The 6,284-nt window shown below is 33.1% G+C and overlaps 1 long non-coding RNA gene across 1 annotated transcript; it reads right to left on the bottom strand.

The window, feature by feature from the left end:
• Window positions 1-3,768: 3,768 nt before the first annotated feature.
• Window positions 3,769-5,506, bottom strand: LOC117335059. The gene is made up of 4 exons (XR_004534281.1): window positions 5,392-5,506; window positions 4,804-4,872; window positions 4,166-4,439; window positions 3,769-3,791 (listed from the first exon to the last, which is right to left on the bottom strand). It is a non-coding gene; the product is annotated as an uncharacterized LOC117335059 (long non-coding RNA).
• Between the last annotated feature and the right edge of the window lie 778 nt (window positions 5,507-6,284).

Below are 6,284 nucleotides of genomic sequence, written 5' to 3'. Positions count from 1 at the left end.
CTACGGACAATTTAATCATCTATAAATAGACACGCTATTGCAATACATAACATAGTAAAATCAGTTATTCTAATTACAAGGTATTTGCTGGTCAGATTTATGTATGAAAGATTTGATTCGTTCTCTAACACAACCAGTCCTGACAGATACTCCACCATTGAAATCTATCTCCGAAAACAAAGGTAAATATTGATGTGCATGATACATGTGTTTACATGGTAGTAGTTAGTTATGAAAGAATGATAGCAAATGGTATGTTGTCTTCGAATGGAATAGGCATTTGATGGAGTATTTTGTACGAGTAATAGTTTGAATTAAGCATCAATCTTAATTTAATATTACTAAAGAAAGAAAGAAAACCCATATGCTTTTTTTATTAGTGTAACATTATCAATGTGAATGTTTTGAAAAACGTCATAGAATGTTCTTTTCTATTTATAATCTTAAACAAGAAGTGGGTTATAAAACAGACGAAACACCCCTTTGGCCATCTCTCTGTTTTTGCATTTTTTGTAACTGTTGATATTATTCAGTAACCGCTGATGATATTTAAGATCGAAGTGAAGTTTTATAGATTATTACTTTATAATAACTCAGTATCCAATATCCCATTACAGTAATGAGAAAGATGCTGAAGCTGATAATAGTCTCCTGTCTGGTGGCCTGTGTCGTGTGTCAATCATACCGTATACGTAAGTATCATACATGAAACATACCTATATATGATGTTTTATCTCATTTGCTTTTATGATTTTTTTTCCAATATTGACTAGGAATATAAGTCTGAATTGGAATGACATTAAAATCAGTCAGATATTTGTTATAGCTTAACTACACCATATGTGTTCTAAATATTGTTTTGAGATACCGAGCTATGATATATACATGAATACAACCAAACCAGAAAAACACCCACTTACGGCACAACATTAAAACTATATAATTGATGTTTACAGGATCCTACAGAGGAAGAGGAGATTCCTTACTTCTGGACGGTATCCGTGGTAACAGATGGGGTACAAGATTGGGTCGATTGGGGTCGGATCTCTGGGACAACGATGCTTGGGATCGTGATACATATGGAAACGACTGGAACCGACGTAGAGTTAGAATCTGGAAAAACAGGAGAAGAGACAGATTCGACAGGAGAGGAAGTAGACTTGACAGAGGATACTGATGAAACGACAAACCAATTTTGAAAAGGTATTCATTAAGTACTTTATATGAAAAGTTTATTTGAAGAAATCTGATGAAAAACAAATGGATTTTCTTTCAAGATATCAAATACTACACTTAGATTTTTGGTAAAATAAGGATAAGAATACTATCTATGTGGCATGTGATTAACTTAATGACATTGCTGAAGTTAATACATTGTTGTTACACTAACTGAACTGTAGTTTTTCTCATGATAACGCGTTAGTCAACCCATCTATATACCAATGCATAGATTTTAAAAAGTAATAATTTTGCTGCATGAATACCTATCACATGTAACTCCCAATCGGAATGTTCTTCTCAATCACACATAAACGAAGTAATGGAATGAAACGTTTAATACATGTTGAATACTAAATCCTTACTCATTCTATTTTCAGATCCGAGTTGCCAAAGATTGAAATTGAAAAATCCATACAAATCATTCCATTGAAACATTCATTTGTAAATTCATATTTATCATTTTATGCTTTAATAAATCTTTATCTTTATCAATAAATATTGAGTTGTATTTTTCTTTTTGTGTGTACCAAATATTTACATTTATGTCATATCATTTGATATAATGTGTGTAATGGGTCAGCCGAAAGCATTTCGAGAAAAAATATATACACATTATATCGTATATTTACCATGCCTATTACCGGGGTTTCATCTTCATTTGTGTGGTACTGCTCTATGCGTATTAATGAAGGAAGACATTTAGTTAAGGATGATCATAGATCAGATTCCAGTCAGAACAGTATATTTAAGAATCATACAGCTTATTCATAACTATACAATATGGTTGGAATGACAGCTTAGACTTAGAAGGGAGCTTGTTCTCAATAGAATGCAGACAAGCTAAAGTAATGTCTTTGTTTACTCCTTTCAAACAGAACAACCCCAGTCATCTTTAGTTCGAAGATTTAATGTGACTTTACAGAAGGCGTAGGTATTCGGCATGTTCGGCCTCTTTTGTATTAGCTTGCTTCTTAAGGGAAGAAGATTCCACCTTTAATATGGAAACGTCACCTTCTAGCGATATTTATGTAAAAGACGTTTCAAACATGTCTATTCTAATATCCATAATATTCTTCCAACGCGGTAGGTTTTGAAAGTCGTCTTTGCTAACAAGGGAATAACAGTTAATAACATCAGTATAACAACAGAAAATACCGACAAAGAACGTAAAAAATCATAGGATATACAAAATTCACGTGAAAAAAAACAGATGTCTAGTTTTCATGACACTCAAGTTGAATTAAGAATAACATTAATTGTTTTGTTTTCAATGTCATAATCGTGATTGAGAGGATATTGACGCGTGCTTTCCACTAACTCATTTTAATATATTCCCACTAAGTACCTGCATATTTTCAACATGCAAAATTCGACATTTCTCGTGAAAATGGAAGATAAAAGAAAGCTTTAGATTACTTATTATCACAATTAAAACGGGCATATATCATATTCCTTTGAATAAATTGGTTGTGGATTATGAAGAAATCCCGAGACAATTGGCACCAATTTCGAATGTTCGGGGGTAAGAAACATCTCTTCTATGGTACAATTCCCCTTCTAACCTTAAGAAACACACGCGTTCCCTTGTGAGGGTGCTTATGTTTTCCAGAAAGAGAATTGTGTTGTTGATATCCAGCTGTGAACTATCCCGGGTCCTATTTTGATAAACTCGTGACTTAGTCCGAAATCGAAATTATCTTAATCGCGATTGGTGACAGGACTTCAACAGAGTGCCGGCATATCTACGGGAATTAACGAGTGAGAAATTGATATCACTTTATCTGATCTGATCTTATCTGTTCGATGTTTGTTGATATGTTTAATGGATTCTTAGTCGTTCTAGACCTCATTTGGTCAATGTGACTAAACCCGAAATTTGACCTAGATTTACATGGTAGACGTCGTCGATGAAAAAGAGAACGCTTACTCAATCCGAACACCTGATCATTTTACGCTTTTGTTAATTATGTTTTTTTTTATTATTATTATATCTATACTCTCTGTTGTTGATGTGTTTTACACCTTCGTATTTTCATTGAATAATGAATGATCGTGAAGGCTCCGTCTTTTGTAATATCTTTTATTTGACAAAAGAAAACAGTTCTTTACGGAACATGCTTTTGTTTGCTTTTTTGTTTCGAGAGAGTAAATATTTCGAAATATCATATATGTTTGGAAATATATTAATCTGTAGAATTGGATAATTAGAAAATGCTTGGATGATCTTCCTCTATACCAATAAAACATACGGACAGGTAATAGTCGAATTGATTTGTATATTACATAAACGTATTATAAAATATGGTGTTCTCTTCTATGATCATCATACACTGAATACCCTCCTTTATAAATACGCCTTGAGTTTGATCAATATCACATTAAAACATGCTTTTGGCCTGACCTATTGCATAAAATTGTAATAAGATATCAACGTACACACAAAACAACAAATACTACTCAAATTAATACTAGATAATTATAAAAAAAATGCTTGATGTGAATTTACAAATGAATGTATCAATGGAATGGTTGGTATGGATTTTTCTATTTCACTCTTTGGCCACTCGGATCTGCAAAAAAAGAGTAAGGATTTAGTATCCAACACGTATTAAACATATTTTATTTCGTTACTTCGTTATTGGATCATTGGCAGAACATTCCTATTGGGAATTACATGTGAAGTTTTCATCTACCGAAACGAAAGTTGTTTTATATAAATGCGTTGGTGCAAAGAATGGTTGACGAAAGCGTGAGGAAAAACTACTGCTCTGTCTATTGTAACGGCATTGTATTTACGTTATTACACCATTCATGTGCCACATAAATAAAACTATTATACGTATCATGTTTGTGTACTTCTTCATATCTTGACAGAAATCTATTATTTTATTTGTATCCAGATTTTTTTCAAATCAGCTTTGTTGTATAAGTACTCAATTAATACCTTTTCAAAACTTGTTTGTCTTTTCATCAGTATCCTCCTCTCCTATCGAATCTGTCTGCTCTCCTGTCGAATCTGTCTATTCTCCTGTCGAATCTGTTTCCTCTCCTGTCGGTCCACATTCTACCTCCACGTCGGTTCCAGTCGTTTCCATATGTATCACGATCCCAAGCGTCATTGTCCCAGAGATCCGACCCCAAACGATCCAATCCTGTGCCCCACCTGTTACCACGGATACCACCAAACAGCAATGAATCCCCCCTTCCTCTGCTGGATCCTGTAAATATCAACGCTTTCTATCAAACATTTTGGTAACTAAGAGTTGTTATTCTGTTTCTTATAAGTATGCTTGTGTTGTTTTATTCATATATACATCATAGCTCTGTATTGTATACCAGCTTTTAAATGTCAAACACATGTACCGGTATCTAAAGACATGAAAAGCAGAAAAGCAATATTTGGAACACATATGGTAATTCAAATAAAGACATACATTCCTAATCGGTACAGAAACGAAAATGAGAAATAAAATAAGAGACATTGAATTCTGACGCCAAATATAAGTGGTATACAGTAAGTTGTTAGCCCATGGCTATATCATATTTATTATGTAGCTTATATAATAATAACACTATACTTACGGTATGATTGACACATGACACAGGCCACGAGGCAGGAGAGTAAGATCAGTTTCAACATCTTTATTATTGCTGTAAAGGCAAATTGGATACTAAGTAATTCAGAAGTCATAATCTACAAAATGTACTTCGATCCTACATATAACACCATATAATTTCAAGAGTTACAAGAAAATTTCAATCAAGAGAAATGTAAAAAGAGGTGTTTTTCGTCTCACTAGAACATATTTCTTGCATAAACAATAAAAAATGAAATTTCATGAGGCTTTTCGAACATTCACTTGCATCGCGTTACAATCTATAAAAAAGCACATATGGTTTTTTTTAGATATTTTTATTTATTATTTAAATCAATGCTTAAAAGTATTTGTATATGTAGTTAACACTACTAAATTATTTGCACTCTAGCAAGTATTCCCAGCTCTAAGATTGCGTTTAATCGTAAAGAACGTTGATGTAGACATTCACACAAGATATCAATTTTAAACCCGATTAAATGGTTATTTTTAAGACGCCATATCATTTGCTATGATTCTATCATAACTAACTACTACAATGTAAACACATGTACCATCCACGCCAAATATTTACCTTTGTATCCGAAGATAGCTTTCACTTGTTGAGCCTCTGTCAGGGCTTGTTGTGTTGGAGAACGAATTAACAACTCTTTTATACACAATCTGCCGAGGAAATACCTTGTGATCAACCTTGTCTATTTATAGCTTCCTGAGCTTTCCGTAGCTCGTCAATGACGTACATGCCGTTGATAGGTCGCGCTGGGAAGAGTGCGTCAGATGACAGGTATTGAGTTGACATAATGTTAATTCATTTACATAACGCAAATCATACTTCTTAATTATGATTGATTAATATTGTCCTCATTCCTCGATTTACTCATTTAATATACAAGGTGTATACGTGATAATTGGTTCTATTAAGAGTGGAATTGGGGAAATTGGAAGATGTTGCACTGGTGTGTTGTTTGTAAAGTATCGTCACTTTCAGTTATGTGATCAGAAACGTAGACTTAACAAATCATCAGGAAATGCTGCCACAGTTGTATGGAATTTTATTGCTTATCTATATACCTAATACATATAAACATTGTTGAGAGGTTACTTTCCCATATAAACTGTACTCAGTGTGTGTTAATTTTCTAGAATATGGACACTAAGCAACATTATTGAGTGATCAGGGAAGTTGAAATGTTGATGCATACGTTAACTCTGCGTATGGTTTACTGCAATTAGATAATTTGTTGATATAGAGCGAATCGGAAGACCAACTTTATGTATTTTGAAAGGTTTATTTTTTAAGTGTAACACGATTAAGTAGCTCTTTTGTAATCTTGTCATGTGTAAAGAAGGCAATGTAGATATTATCATATTTTTCAAGTTCATTTTCAAGTGTTTTGCAAATTATGTTTCAACCTATTTTATTAACACACATCAAAGAGCAATCTTTATAAAGTATTTTACCTCTGA

The sequence above is a fragment of the Pecten maximus genome, chromosome 9 (genome assembly GCF_902652985.1).
Source record: "Pecten maximus chromosome 9, xPecMax1.1, whole genome shotgun sequence".
NCBI classification, from domain to species: domain Eukaryota; kingdom Metazoa; phylum Mollusca; class Bivalvia; order Pectinida; family Pectinidae; genus Pecten; species Pecten maximus.
Note: the sequence above shows the minus strand (reverse complement) of the source record. Positions and strands in the feature narration are given on the sequence as shown.